The following is a 16,144-nucleotide window of genomic DNA, read 5'->3' as shown; positions in this document are numbered from 1 at the left end:
TTGGTTGTTTCCTGACACCTGAGCAACTGTGATGTCATTTTCAGTCGACAGCAAGTGGCAAAATGGCCGCCTTGTGATAAAAATAAGCCATTGCGCTAACACAGAGAATCACAATCATTTCTTTGTCTCCGTTTTTGCCCGTCTACGTGGGCATCACGTTAATTCATGCATGGCATCGCTCAAATAGCTTTGCGAGGGAAAATGAGTCGGAAATGACTTCAACCTGCACCCCGACGTCGCCCTGGGGTGGTTTAATCTATCGCAAGCAATTTTCTACTGTACATGTAATTATTGTGCTACACAGTCTCGGTGAGGAGCCCCCCCCCCCCCCCCCCACACACACACCCTCACGTCACCGCTTGTGATGTTAGCAGCTGCCTGCATGCAATTATGAGCCATTAGCTCCCCGATTGATAGGCCCTCTGAGGACTAATGCACAGTAGAATGAGATAAAGACAAAATGACAGTATGGATGAAAATGAATAACACGCCACCTATTATTAAGTCATATCTGTGACCTCGTTTTTACCGTCTTTGCGTCAGCTAAGCGCGCACACACACACACACACACACACACACACACACACGCACACATGCTCCAATATTAGGTACATCTGCACTTGCTTAAGACAGTTTTAGTTTGTTTCTACCTCTTTACGTTCTGTTGTAATCAGTCATTTAATGTGGGTTGGTTGCATCAGAAATGCGCTAGCAAATATAAGTTCAACTGAGAACATGCAGTCTTCTGGTCATTACTGTCAGTATAATATCGCGAGCATTAAGAAACAAGAACCAGTGGAAATTCCCATTGGAACTTTACCCTGACTCAACTCATGGCTGTCGTTTGGACGTCTGTGACTTGGTGTTCGCCACACGCACCACACTTTCTTCTACCAACCACGACATGAACTGCTTGCGTGAGTGCGAGGTGCCTAAACTTGTCTGACTTCCGAGTTGGCCTTTCTGTCTCATAATCGATATGACAAGTGGAGATTCACCCCCTCGTCTTAATCGTCCAGCCAAAAGCTGTGCTTTTTCCGTACAACTCTTGTTTGCAAAGGTGTGCCTAATGTTGTGGCCTCACTTTCCCCAACTCTTGACGTCAATTCTGTCAGTTCCATGCCGCTGCCGATCAAATGTCACGCTTTCCCTCCCTCCGCTGTCACGAGGCCAGCGTGCGCAACATCCCGGGCCTGTCGACCCACTAATGACCAATTACACGCCTCGGTTTCTCCACCTGCAGCGGACCAGGCTGCGGATGAGCTCGGGCCCATTAGGATGGATGTCCGGCTGGGCTGTTTATAGAGGGGGGCCAATTGGGGTGGGGGTTGTTTCTCTCTCTCTCTCGCACTATCTCTCTTTCTTTCTGTCTCTCGCTTTCTCTTTCTCTTTCTCTCTCTCTCTCCATCCTTCTCTCTCTCACTCTGTATCTCTATCTATCTATCTATCTCCTCCTCTCTCTCTTTCTATCATTCTCTCCCTCTCTCCCACTCTATCTATCTATCTGTCTGTCTCTGTCACCCTGTCTCTCTCTCTCTCTCCCTCTGTGTGTCTCTCTTCTCTCTCCCCCCACCCCCTCCACTTCTCTCTCCCTCCCTCCCCCCCTCTCTGTGCACCCTCTTGAGGTGTTAATGGGCTTTTCAGGGTTACAGGCTGCAAAAGTCATGCTGGCCTGACGCTCCACTTGGACTTTATTTGTAGCGCGGATGTATGTCCTCTTCACCGTACTGATCATATTTTGACATCACAACACCAAGTTGGAACCTAAAAATTAATTAACAGTCCCTCACACGTGGCCACTGAGCTTACAGACGTAAGTTGCAACAGAGAGGCTGGAAGAGCATACAATTGGACATTCTTGGAATCGAACACCTGTTGTGAATTTTATCGATCAGCTCCTTGTTATTGAACAAAACATACTGAAACACTGAGAGTTGGCCGCACGTGCCAGAAACCCCCCACTGCAGTAGAACGTGCATTCAAAAGTTCACACAAGGTCAAATGACGTTCACCTGTAAAACTTAAAGTCCATTTTTGGGTGTGTCGGATTTAGCCCAACAAAAAGCGCTTGCTGACCCACATATACTGCGAAAATGTTTTGTTGGTCTGTGACGTGGCAACAGCTGGCCTGGCATGCTAATTGCAGTGCCACATTTAAAAAACCCAAACAGGAAAATAAATATTCAACATAATTTAATATCAAAACAATTCGTGAGAATGGCCTGAACGGATCAGTAGAACTGTATGCATTTACATCATTGGTGACTAATTTCCTTCAAAGTGTGTTGTTGCTATACTCAAAATGAAATGAATCATCCTCGTATGTGTGGCCTTTTTTTTTTTGGGAGTTATACTAAAATGAGTTGCAAATTGTCTCAGACAGGCACACAATAATAGAATGCATGAAGAATCATCTCATGGAATCTTTTCCAAGTTGTCTTTAAATTGATCTTGAGGCCTTCGTGCAATCTTCACAAGAATTCCCCCTCAATCTCAAGCGCATTTTTCCTTTTCCGAACAGACGTTTCTATGCAAAGTGATGATCTCGTATGACAGGAGACACGCATTAGCTCCGCCGCACGCATTCATCTACAAAAAATGTGCCCTGAAAATAGACGTCTGACGCAAATAGATTGACTTGGCCTTTTATCATGACAATAGCTTGTAGACGGCTGCGGTCGATGGTTGGGAGGCTCGTATGCACTAAATCATCAAGTGATGCAGATGCAAATCAGGCTTCTGTTTTTTTTTTCTTTCTCTATGCAATTGCTCCAGGCAAGAGATGCTGCTGGGGTGTTCAAGTGAAGATATATGTGTGTGCGTGTGTCAAAGCCCATGGGTTGTCTTAGCTATCAAAACATCTCCAGGTGTTATGTGCCACATTAACTTTGCAACATTGTGCAAGGGAGGGAGAGTGTGTGCGCTTCTGAGAGTGTGGGTGAGGACAAGTGCTTTTGTCTTTGCTCCATTGTGGGGCCCATACACGCGTGTTTTTCCAGGTTTCACTACCATTGTGGGGACCGACTTGAAATTGTGGGGACATTTGGCTAGTCCCCACAAGTTCAGACCTCTTTTTGAGGGTCAAGACTTGGTTTTAGAGTTTAGGTTTGGGTTATGGTTGAGGTTAGGTTAAGGAATGGGGGTAGGCAATCATTTTTAATGGTTGGGGTTAGGGGGAGGAGCTAGGAAATGCATTATGCCAATTAGATGGCCCCACAATCATACGAAGACAAGTAGGTGTGTGAGTGTGTGTGTGTGTGTGTGTGTGTGTGTGTGTGTGTGTGTGTGTGTGTGTGTGTGTGTGTGTGTGTGTGTGTTATTCACGCGGGAGTTGGGCTGGGATCAAGCCCCCCCCCCTTTTTTTTTTTAAATTGTCTATTATAATAACACTTCAATCCATAAAATATGAACCCAAAACATATTAGTATCACTTAAAACTCATTTTGTGACTTATCTCTTAAAAATAAGCGATTTACGGAGAAGGGCATGGATTGGTATTTTCATACAATAATTTCATTTTTGACTCAGCAATGAAACGCATTGTAGATAATCTCATTTTTCAAATACTGTACATATTTTGCTAATGACTCCCACCTTATAGTTTACTTTAACAGCTAGCTGTTAGCAGCTAATCCACCACTGCTGCCCACTAGCAAGCCAGACCTTTCTCTGCGCCATCTTGACAAGTTTCCCGCCCTGCATTCTGCTGCATCAAGCCCAACAGGATCCTCGCTAACGTCCGGTGTGACCTTCCATCACGCTGCTGTTGGCGGGCAAGCCGGCTATCAGCTGGTGGCTAACGCTAGCTACTCCAGGTACTCCCGCTTCCTCCACACTCCAAACACATGCTTCAAGTCAAAATTATAAATGAATGCGACCAGTTCAGAGTGTACCCCGCCTCTTGCTCAAAATCCGCTAGGGCAGGCTCCAGCTCACTTGCAACTATTTTATAATTAGGACGAGCACGACAGGGAATGTATGAACTGATGTAAATGACGGAACAGTGTTTCCACTGTACGTCGACTCTAATGGTGCTGTTATTACAAATAATGACTAACATTAAGCACATTTTAATGACTTGAAATTAGCCACCCAAGCAGTAATGCAATCACCTGTAGTGTCTCTGTATCTTTACTAGCATATTTTATAGTCAAGGCACAATAACAATAATGAAAAAAAATCACTACAAATTAATGGAGTACAAAAATACCATGCATAGCTTCATGAATACAAACAACCTTAAATGTGTTACGGCATTGATAGCACTGTATGATATTTTTTTAAGCGAATGTAAAAAAAGAAAGAAAGAAAGTTGAATTGGTTTTAGGGATGTGTGCCCTTCGATTGGCTGGCAACCAGTTCAGGGTGTACCCCGCCTACTGCCCGAAGCCAGCTGGGATATACTCCCGCGACCCTTGTGAGGACAAGCGGTTAAGAAAATGGATGAGGTGATGTCTGGTCGGTGCTGGATTTCACTTTTCTTTTCTTTGATCCTTCCTCGGGTCTCCTGACAACTTCACGACTCTAATTCTGAAGTATTCGGTTTAGGTGAACGGTATGGGATTTTTAATAGGTTTTTGGTGAATTAATGAGTACACACTCACACGCACACACATATGCACACACACACTCGCACATGCACTTACTCACGCACATACAAAAAAAAGAAAAAGGGAAGAAAAAGAGAGAGAACAATGATGATGACATGTCGAATCGGTAAGATTACCGAATGAAGAATACTGAGCTCTCAGAAAGAAAAAAAAAGAAAGAGAATGGATGGATGGTTTTAGGGATGTTCGATTACATTTTTTTTTTCAGACTGGTACCAGAAGGTACAGTAGAACTTTTGATAAATAAAAATCCAATGAAGACAAAGACAGATAATTGTGACCAGAGACCTTTCTTTCTTTCTGAAGCACATGTAACCTGGCAATAGCCAGGTTGATAATTGTGAGTTCTCCACAATATCAATCTGGGACCGCTCCACTGTGATTTGCTCCGGAAAGGCGGGAGATTTTTGTAGAATACTAAGAGCTGATTGGACGATGCGTCAATTTGTGCATGCCTCCCTCACTTTTGTTTTGACCAATCACGACAACGAATGTTGCACACACAGGTTTACTGCCAAATTAAAATGACATGTTGTGTATTTGAAACAACATGCACAATTTTGGTGTGGGAAAGTTGGCTAGTTTATTGCTAACAGACTATGCAAAACGCCATAGACTGGCTAACATTGCTTGTTGTGATGTTATAACCTTTTAAGCAACGGCTATTTGAACACAAATGTAGACGGTGCATATATTCTTTATCCTCTGCGAAAAACGACTCATACTACAGTAGTCAGCTGTGACTGTCTTCATCATATGTGTCTGTCTGTATATACTGCCCCCTGGTGGACAAGGAATGCACTTCAAAATGAGCATAATGTGAAGTTGCAATGGATCAACGGCATTTCCATTCATTTTAATTGGGAAAGATGATTTCAATTGGCTGTGTTCTGAGTAACAAGCATGATTGCTGAACAAATTACATTTGTAACTTAAGGTACCGCTTAACTTTACTGGAATGCCCGTTTATGTGGGGAAGCCTAATACAAGTATTTTTTCAGTGTGTGTGTGTGTGTGTGTGTGTACGCTGTACAATGTGTAATGTTGCATAAGTAATCTTTTCTAGGTTATGAGTCATCATCAGGACAAGCGTTAGTGATGTTGCCAATGATGCGTTGACACATGAGGTCTCCCTGCTGGGCCTCAGCACGCCTCTGGGACATTGAGCCCTGACGCAACTTTGGCTCCTCCGTGGCCAGCAAGGTAAACAAACATGTGCGTGTGTGTCATAAAATCTTCCATACCTTTTCTCAACACACTTACAGATTGACTTTTGACCTTCAATCATACGTTTGTTGTTTTCTCTGTTGAGCCATTTGAAGAAAACTCACATTTTAATTTATAGGTATCACAATGAATGAATGGCATGTCATTCATAACTGCTTGTTAACATTTATTAGTGAGAAATGCATCTTTTTCTGAAGGCTTTTTCTCACTAGAAGTTAGCACAAAAGGTACACCGTAACCAGCGTATTTTCTTATAAGCTAATCTTATAGTAGTCAAATTTTTTTGTGGTTCCATTTAGTGTTGTTATGGCTTTAAGGGACAGTGTGTGAAATGTTTGGGTTTTTCAATTGTTTATTCATTTAAAAAGAAAAAACACTATTGACTTCAGTGATATGCAAAAAAAAAAAAGTTGTATTACATCAAGGTATTTTTGGGGGTATTTATTTATTTATTTATTATAATCGTAGGTCTCGTCGGCTAATTATATTATACTGGTTGCGCCTCACCTTACAGAAGACAGACATGTTTCGCCGCCATCTTTCTACTAAAGCTACCCGAAGGTGAAGAATTTTGCGAAGCTTCAAAATTCAGGCATTTCGATCGAGCTGAGGTCATTGCATTCTATTAGTTCACCACTAGGGGACACTAAATTCTACACACTCTTTTTAAGGTGAAATATGGTATTTAATGATTTAATCTAGTGTTTTGTATTATCGCATTTGGAATTTAAAATGTCAAGTAGAATAGTTTTATGCATTTTGGTCACATAGTGGGGATCTTATGCTTAAAATTAATGTTTAAATGATTAATTGCTGTGTTTTTTTGTAGTGGTTTCATGGTGGAAAATGTTTGCTTTATGTTTAAATTGAGTGTTTCTATGATTAGTAATTACGTTTAACTAAAGTGTTGCTTACAGTGGGGTTTTTTGACAAATGCATATTTTTTATGGTTAAATGTTGTTTTTGTATGGTATAATAAAGTGCTGTATGATTAAATGTACAGTCCTTGTTGAATGTCTTAAATGCAGTATTCATATCATATGGTCAAATATAGCATCTTGTGGTTAAGTGTTGGTTTTAGGGTTAACATAGTGTTTTTTTTTATTGTTTTTTAATGTAGTGTTTTGTATGGTTAATATAGTATTGTTGTGGTTCAACAGAGTGTCAATCAAATTTGGTTGTCTTTTTATTAAATGTAGTGATGTCATGTGGAGTTGAGTGGTTTGGAGTAGCATTTCGTCAGCTATCCTCGGCACTCTAAAAAAAAATACACATAATGCAAAATGTGGCCATGAATCATTCATGAGATCACATTTATTAATGCTACACATGCATATAAGACTCACATTCAAAACATTGCATATATTTTACTGCACATTTGAAGCCATGCCAACAATTGTTTTTGTTTTCAGGTGGGAACACACACACGCACACACACATGAAGGTTCTGATGAAAAGAATAGTAAGACTACACCAATTAGAGTGTACTGCGCACTAACAAAGTGTCTCTCTGAGGAGCTCCTACAAAAAGCACGTGTAATATCAGCAGGCCCGTGTAGTATTATCCCTCTTTAGCATTATGTGCCTCCACAGATCCCCTCGGGGTGACAAGACGCTCTCCCAAGCAATTCAAGCCTAATCACGCACCGTTTGCCTCTTTCTGGATGGGCCCTTGTGTTCTCTCGTCGTATGAATAACACGCCGCCTCAGGCACCGTCGGCTACGGCGGGCGGGGGGGGGCGTACGTATAGCCCGCGCTGTGGGGAGGACCTCCTAATCCAGGATTATTCCCCCAGACCTGCAGCCGGCTGGATTAAGGAAGGGGGGGGGGGGCAGTTGATTGGAAAAAGGGCAAAGTCAGCACTCTTTCGCTGAGCAGCTCAGTGGATTAGAGGCCGGCCTTTTTCCTCGGCCTCCCGTGAGGAACGCCAAGCCTCTGCGTGCCAAACATGGACACGGACGAGAGGGTTGAGTGCAGATGATGTTTCTGCTTTTAGATGCACTTTAAGACGTGGTGGCGGGGACCCGAGTGTCCCCTCGCTTTCTTGCCATATATATAAGACATCATTCTTGATGGGTTTTTTTTTACAGTATATTCTGTAATGCCTACTAATGTTGTCCTTTTTTTAATCATTTTGCATGCTGACAAGTAAATACAGGAGATCCTCATTCTCCTCCACTATTGATTGGTGTGGCTTTCCAACTTTCCCCAGGTACTAGTTTCCAAGCAGACAACAGTGGGCCCCAAGGAGCCGCTACTGTGCAGTGGAAAAGCAACATAAGTGACAAATGCCTCTGGGGGTGCGACCGTGCAGCTGCAAACTGCCAGCCCTCATTAGAGAGGCCATCGACATGGCGAGGTAATGCATTTGTACATTATAGCGTGGGCGGGCGGGCGGCCGCATGTGAGAGCAAAATGGGGTGCCAGGCAAACCGCTTGTGTTTGGAAGATCTTTGTTGCCAAAAACATCACTCAGCCTCGCTGCTTAGTTCAGGCAGTAATCAGCGACTATTGATCGCAAAGTAGTCGATGGCTCTCAAAGCGGCCGTGCGCCGATCAATGGCGGCCTGCTGCTCAGTCTTTATGGAAGAGAGTCTGCTAGGTCTGAATCCTACCTTTTTTCGCAATAGATCTTGTGGAAGTTTATGGTCGTTTTTTTCTTCAAAGTGCCGCAATTGCACACAGACATTATTCACCTTTTATTGTTTTTAATAACCTAAAACTAAAACATCAGAGTAAATAAAAACATGCAAAGCCATTATATATTGTTTTAAACATCTTCAGTGCCGGGCGGGAATCTTTTATGTCCAAATATGGTAGACTTCCATTTTTTTCAGTATGAGTCTGTCCCAACGTCGTCTGTTCTCTTTACGTAATTCACCAATTTAAAGTGTTGAAAATAGCAAATCTATTAACTTATTTGAACACTCACCTGTCCGAGAAGTGAGCCATTTTCACACCGTGCAGGAGCCGTGCAACATTATGTCGCCCTAGAATTAAAAGTCTGGATGTGTTTTTTTAATTTTTTATTTTAGGTCAGTTTTTCTCAGCCCCGGTCCTGGAGTACCCCTATCCAACCTGTTTTCCATGTCTTCCCACAGCCAACACAGCTGAGTATCATTAGGTTTCATGTAGAGCTTGCTGATTCGTTGATGGTTTGAAACACCTGTGTTGGTTGTGAGAGAACAGGCTGGATAGGGGTACTCGAGGACCACGGTTGAGAACCACTGTTTTAGGTAATAACGGGTGAAACTAATTTGGTTAAATGCCTGTATACTGTAAAAATGGATTGCTTTAAATCTTTGGTGCATAATGAACTGGTCAGACACAGATTTTTTTGTATGTCACTGCTTAGGTGTTTGCTGGGTTTTGTCAAGTGACGTTTGCAATGCGAGTCTGACGGCACTGTGACGTCAATTGCAGAGGCCAGTATGAGGGCAAAATGGCAGCCCCCTGAGAAGGACGAAAACCGACGGATTTGTCTTCTTGATTCTTACTCCACTAACACAATAGTAATCAGAATACCGTGTTTACAGGCACACAGCACCTATAATAGCAAATCAAATGTTTTGCCTTGCGTTCCCCTTGATGTGTGTGGTGTTAAAAAGACCCATCAGGAAAACACAACCCAATTAAATGCTGAGCCTGTTGCTAACCAAAACAGCAGCACCTGGGCTGAATCACGTAAACATTGTCTCAGATGAATTCAAGTGTAGAGTCTTAAACGAGTTCCCTGCACAGTGTTAGAGGTGATGTCACCTTTAACGTCATTCCAGTAGACTCCACAGAGTTGTGCTCGTCAATGTGTATGTTGAGGGGTGACCTATTAGTTCCCCCGAGTCTATATCTGGTTCTTGCCGTTTACATGAATTGCGTCCTAACGGCCCCTTTCCTTTCGTTCAGCCGATGTTTTGCAGCACGTTTGTCTTCGTAAAGGCGCAGTATTTGAGCCAGCGGGTGTACCTAATGTTGTGGCCAGTGAGTGTGCATGCGTCATACAGAACCGCAACCACATCCCATCTACTTGATGCAGACAAAGAGGCCATATTGGAATTGCCAGGTGCCTAATTTGGTCTTTGTTGCTCATAATTGAAACCACTCATCCCTCCCCCCGTGCCGCCGAAAGGGAGACGGAGAGACGGTCGGAGCGATGGGAGAATGGAGGGAGGGAGAGATAATTGCCTTATAAGGCAGTCGGCAGTTGTGTGTGCGTGCGTGTGTGAGAGGCGTCTCATTCCCAGCAGCGTGTACGCAGATGATGGAGCTGAGATGCAAAGATGGCGTCTCGGATCCATCTGAAGGAACGTTTTGATGGCTCCAGCTGTCTCGTTGCGGCGAACCCAAATGTTGTCAGTGTAACTCGACACCACTTGTAAAATGCAACCACATATTATTACATGCATTCACTGGCGGCTTACTTGACTTCATCCACGCCTCAATGCCACCGCTATCACCTCGCAATGATACAACTACATGTATTACTATACTAAATGTATTCATGTGTGCGGATCACTGCAGATGTCATGTGACTTTCCAGTCAAACTTGACTTGCTTCGGCCGACCAATCAAAGGACAGAAAAATGTACGTGTACTAGAAGTAGTGCGGCCAAGCGAAACACTATGAAATGAAGCACACATTTGGGACTAAATGAATACACCTTCATGGATCATATATTAGAATTTAAGTTGTCAATGTCGGTATATGTCAGTGCTTTTGATTTTGTTAGGCCAGTAGTGGTACATTAATACCTCATTGGCAGCGTCAGTCAAAACAGAAGTGCATCTTTAGAAAGGCTGAGAGTTTTGATACAATTATTACAACATTGTATTGTGTAGTATGGCCTGTTGATGTGTGTGTGTGTGTGTGTGTGGGGGGGGGGGGGGGGTCTTGTTTTTGTTACACAGTGGGGCCAACGTTTCGGGATTTCACAGAGTTGTGGGGCCATTTTGCCTGGTCCCACAAGTTTAGACCTTTTTTTGAGGGTCAAGACTTGGTTTTAGAGTTTAGGTTTGAATTGGGTTATGGTTGAGGAATAGGGGTAGGCAGTCATTTTTGATAGTTGGGGTTAGGGGAAGGGGCTAGGAAATGCATATATGATATTTCTATCTTCATTTCTTTCAAAATAAATATAAGTAGGCCACAAAATGTTTATATTAATTAATGTTGCTAATTCATAACACACATACTTTTTTTTTTTTGAAAGTTAAAAACAATGATGACTTAGCAGTTACCTATGTTTAATTATTTATTTTACATAAGTTTTAAATCATTTAATAGTTTGTGTTATGACATTCTATATAATTAATAACAACTTTTTTTTCCTTTTTTTTTTGTCAATACAAAGATTAGTTTTGGATACAAGCTCTGACCAAATTGTGCGTGTGTCCGTTTTCACATATGGCATTGTGTGTTGTTATTGACTTTCCAATTACTCCTCTGCAGGGGGCTTTGTCGGAATGCGTGTGCGTGTGTGCATGTGTGAGCTGGCAAGAGCACAAAGGTGATGAATTGTGATGGAGGGCACGCTGCTGAGTCAGGTGGCTGTTGGTGTGTGTGCGCTCTTGTCTTTCTATGTTTGTATGACACACCCCTTGACATCCCACCTTTATTGTGTGGACATTTTTTTTCACGTGGACATTTAGCCTCGCAGCCCATTCGTTCTTTTCACCCAATTTGTGTACGCGTGTAATATTTACATCTGTATTCCTCCTGATGTTCTCAAGCTTCTTTTCCTTTCCTCTGTTCTTTTATGCTCCGTTCTATCAGCATCCCTGCATCCCTTCAGCGTACCCCTCCCCCATCCAGACAGCTGGGCTGGATGTGTGTGATAGGAGTGTGTGCGTGTGAATGTGATTGTGTGTCCTCCCAGCTGGGGGGCAGCAGCAGGGAGGGATATTCTTTGGGGAAATGGGAAACTGAGTGTGCTGCTCTTCTTCTTTTGTGGTGGTCTTGTACATTCATTGCTTCACCTTTTTTTTTTTTTTTTAATGGATCTGGTCTATATTGCCACAGAAAATATTGCACTCCACCTTTCACCCCCCCCCCCCCCACACACACACTGCTCCCTCCTCCTGCTCTCTCTCTCGCCACACATTGGTGTGCCAGGATTTCTTGTTGTTGTATGTACACTAAGGGTGGGACTTGAACGTGTTAATTTTGATGAATTAATTACAAATAATGTTACCATTTTACAATTAGGAATTAGAAATAAGAAGAATAGAAAATTGTCGTTAAATTCATGCACTTTTAAAGAAAAAAATGCTACATTGAGATATATCGATCTTTCTTTAAGATTATCTGTCATTGTTTTTTGATGTGGTAAATTCTATGTATCAAAAGTACTAGTGGTATGGGTACTTGGTATCGGTATCGGTGACTACTCAAGAGTTGAGTACCTGTACTGGTATAAGTCTGAAAAAAGGTGGTATTGAACATTCTTAAAGAAAAGTAAACCTCGTAAAAAAAAAATAGGTTGAGAACTGAGCAAGTTGTGACTTATTTTCAATGTCTATGCATTGCTTTCAAATGGACTGTTGTTTAACTTTTATTCATTCATTTTGATTTGATTTAAAAAAAACTGACTGTAGGACCATCATAAGTTTTATATATATATATATATATATATATATATATATATATATGTATGTATGTACTCAAGCTCCTTTCAATTATTCCCCGTTCATCACAGAGTCGCTCCAAGGCAGCTTTTGCTCGTGCAAATATTTGCCCTTCAAAAATATGGCGTCATTAAGTGGCCTGTATAGGTGTGTGTGCATATGTTGTGTGTGGGTGGATGCTAAACCGATGAAATGTTAATTGTGGCACGGCACGTACATTCCTCCCTGACGCAGGAATCTGGCGTGGGGGAGCTTGGGCGGCCTGGGAACAGACGTCTGGGTCAGGAGATAGGATAGAGGGAGTACAACGGAAGACGATGGGATGTGGCGGTAATTGGAATATCAAGCACAAATGGTCTTTTCCAATAGGCTTGGGGATAAAGAATCTCAATGCATACTTTGTCAAATCCTTCCTAAAGGGCATTTGTTGTCTTTCCCCTCTTGCTTTTGACCTGTTTTTAATTACCACACTCTCGAATGTTCCATTTCCTCTTGAACATTGCACTTAATGAAACATGTGTTAGCAATGAACTATCACTGTTATTAAGGCCCCGCACACACACACACACACCCACACACACACACCCCCACACACACACACACACACACACACACACACACACACACACACACACACACACACACACACACACACACACACACACACACACACACACACACACACACACACACACACACACACACACACACACACACACACACACACACACACACAAAGTCATTGCGAGTTCCCGAGAGATGCGAGTTGCCATTTGAAGTGGTGAGAAGCGACGGTATCAAGAAGCTTTAAGAGTGGCGGTCAAGGCCAACCTGGTATCTGTTGCAATGTGGTGAATAGCAACAGCTTTGTTTTGGGTGAAGGAATGCAGCCAGGCAAGACATTTCCAAGCACGGCTGGCACAACGTTTTGAAACTACTACTGCTACTATTGAATTATCTCAGACTGATTGGTTTGAAAACATCAACAATGAGGGCCTATGCTTCATTTAAGGCTGCTGTGAAGTAGGAAATATCACAGTCTGAGTTAACGAGGTCTGACCTTCAAGCATACCAGAACAAAAAAAACACAAAAAAAAACGATTTTATTTCTTAAGCGATGTATTACAGACAGGATGTCCAATAACATTTCTTAATATGACCTCCTTGTCTACCTGCAGTGGTGGTTTCTGATATGTGTGTTATGCGTGGCCTGCTCAGTGTTTCAGTACTTCCTGTTTTGTCATCAGGACACACAAAGAATATACCAATACACACCTTGGTCCCATTAGAAATGCTATTCCCACTGTCCTCTTTCATCATGAGCCAAAGACAACGCCTCACGATTAATCAACCGCCCGAAGGCTTAGGTAGTGGCTTTCTGAGCTGTCAGCAGTTTGCAACAGAGACTGGAAGAGTCACAGAAAGGCATAGAAGTGGATGCCCTTGGAAATGTTCATGGATCCTGCTGCTCTGCTCTTTGTTAGAAAATGGCACAAAGTTGTTGGAAAAGTCCTGACATATTGAAGTCAAGTTATTGACGCAGCGCCAATTCGGGTAGTGAGCGGGACAAGAATCGCACTCGTCATACATTAAAGACATTAGTAGACTGTTTACTCCCTCAATGGCGCAAAAGCACATTTCTAACTTCAACTCAGTCAGCTTGTTTCCTGGCCAATCGGAGTGGCTCACCTCATTCCCTTAAAATCCAGCGCAAGAGGAGCGTGCGGTCTACATGGTGGAAGCAAAATGCAGTCGTTGGAGTGCGTGCTGGAGATCGGCGTGTCTCTCTGCGTCGTGATCAAAATCACCAAAATCACGTCACACCACCTGCACCACAACATAGACCTGTTTTCACCTGGTCTAATGTCTAGCCCACCAAATTGTCAGTTGCACCCCATAGCGTGTAATAGAAAATGCCCTCGGTTTGCCAGAATGCCCAGAATAGCATAGCTCAGTCTGCAAAATTCCCAAACACGTTAAACAAGACTTGCCCTGGCATGAAAATGGAAACGTGGTGGGGGTTTTTTCCCTCTAAGCGTTCCGCCAATGAGGAAATGGGTGTGCTGCAATTAAAAATTGAATTCAAGATAATGACCAAATGTGCAGGAGTGCAAGAAAAAAGTAGAGGAGAGGCAGTATTTATTTATTTCATTTTTTACTGGCGCATTTAGCATCTATCTCGCAGCAGCACAAAAATAGGAACACATCAAATATTTGGACTCATTTCCAGTGTTCAGGTCCCAGAGCCAGGTTGTCGTCTTTGCCATTTTAATTCGTTCGCTGCTTGCAACTCAGAACCGTCATATTGAAAATCATCCTTGATTGAAAATGACAATCTCATTCAGCCCCCCCCCCCCCAAAAAACTACAAAAAATGTTGGAATGTGTTTTTTAATGAGACAAATAACACTCAATAATAAATACATACAGTAATGATGCCCTTAACTCATTGACTGCCATTGACGTCAAAAATTCATTTGAACAATTTCTATTAGTTTAACATTTGTTTCCACTTTTGTTAACAAGAGTATGAAAACCTAGAATTTTTTTTAGATAATCTTGTTAAAAATTAGGGGTGGCAGGCAATTACAATTTTTAATTGTTATCAATCGCAGGACTTTAATAGTTAACTCACGACTAATCACAAATTTTATATCTGTTCTAAATGTACAATAAATGTTTTCTAGATTTTCACATTTTTAAAACTAATAGAAATAGTTCAAATGAATTTTTGACGTCTATAGCCGTCAATGGCAGTGAATGAGTTAAATAGAATATAAAAACAAATCATTTTTGCCACACTTTATCCTTCAAATCATTGGACATTTTGCTGCTTTTTCTGGTGTGCGCGCCTTGACCACATGGAAGCAATACATGGAGACAGAGGACATCAGAACGTCTCAGAAGTCATCTTGTTCGTTCTTCGTAAAGGATAAAGAATAGATGCCTGTGAGTATTGTTTTAATTGTCTGTCTACGTGCATTGCTTCAGTTTGTGTTCCAACTTTTGTTTTAAAGAGTTACAACAACGCCACATACAGTAGAATGCCATTCATTAGCCTTTCTATGGCGTTTCCCATTATGTGTTAGCATTAAGCTAGCGGAGACTCGTGGTTGTTTTAAATACACAACATGTAATTCTCTTTGTTTAACAGTGAACTTGTCTCTCAGGTCCCTAATGAAACTCATAGGAGATGCTGTACCTCTGATTTGGTTCCCCTCGAGAGCTGCTGGTTTCCATGCATGTGGCGTGTTTGTTTTGTGCGCTATAGTTACACGTGTTCCTGTCTCACTCCATCAGCCTTTTTGCGGTAACCCCCCCCCCGCCTCAGAGCCACAGTCACGTGACAAGCCATAAGTGTCTGGCACATAATGTGTGTTTTCGTGCTCTAATTATCCCTTACTAAACATCATCTCTCTTTTCTTTTCCACAGGTGAATTCCCCTGCAGCCTCCCTCCTTTGTCTTTCGTCTGCACACCCCTCCTTTGCCCCCCCCCCCCCCTGCCCCCCACTGCAATCCGGCACTTCCAGACAAGCCAAGCTGCTATCAGCAGGCTCTATGAATAGCACCACGACCCACTCGCATGCCGTACACAGCTCATGTCTTATGCATGTCACAATCCTTTTTTTGTGTACCGCCCGTGCCAAGTATGTTACGACTGCCGATTTTCCAGTCCCTCTAAAATAAA

The 16,144-nt window shown here is 42.5% G+C and overlaps 1 long non-coding RNA gene across 1 annotated transcript; it reads left to right on the top strand.

Annotated features, from left to right (window-relative positions):
• The first annotated feature begins 3,683 nt into the window (after nt 1-3,683).
• LOC147181737 (uncharacterized) lies at nt 3,684-15,406 on the top strand. Its single transcript, XR_015097072.1, has 4 exons — nt 3,684-3,815; nt 5,677-5,813; nt 8,051-8,197; nt 15,324-15,406. It is a non-coding gene; the product is annotated as an uncharacterized LOC147181737 (long non-coding RNA).
• The last annotated feature ends 738 nt before the right edge of the window (nt 15,407-16,144 follow it).

Source organism: Leptonotus elevatus, chromosome 1, assembly GCF_054856555.1.
Source record: "Leptonotus elevatus isolate MCC_2025b chromosome 1, RoL_Lele_1.0, whole genome shotgun sequence".
Lineage (NCBI taxonomy): Eukaryota > Metazoa > Chordata > Actinopteri > Syngnathiformes > Syngnathidae > Leptonotus > Leptonotus elevatus.
This window is presented reverse-complemented; position numbering and strand designations above follow the sequence as displayed.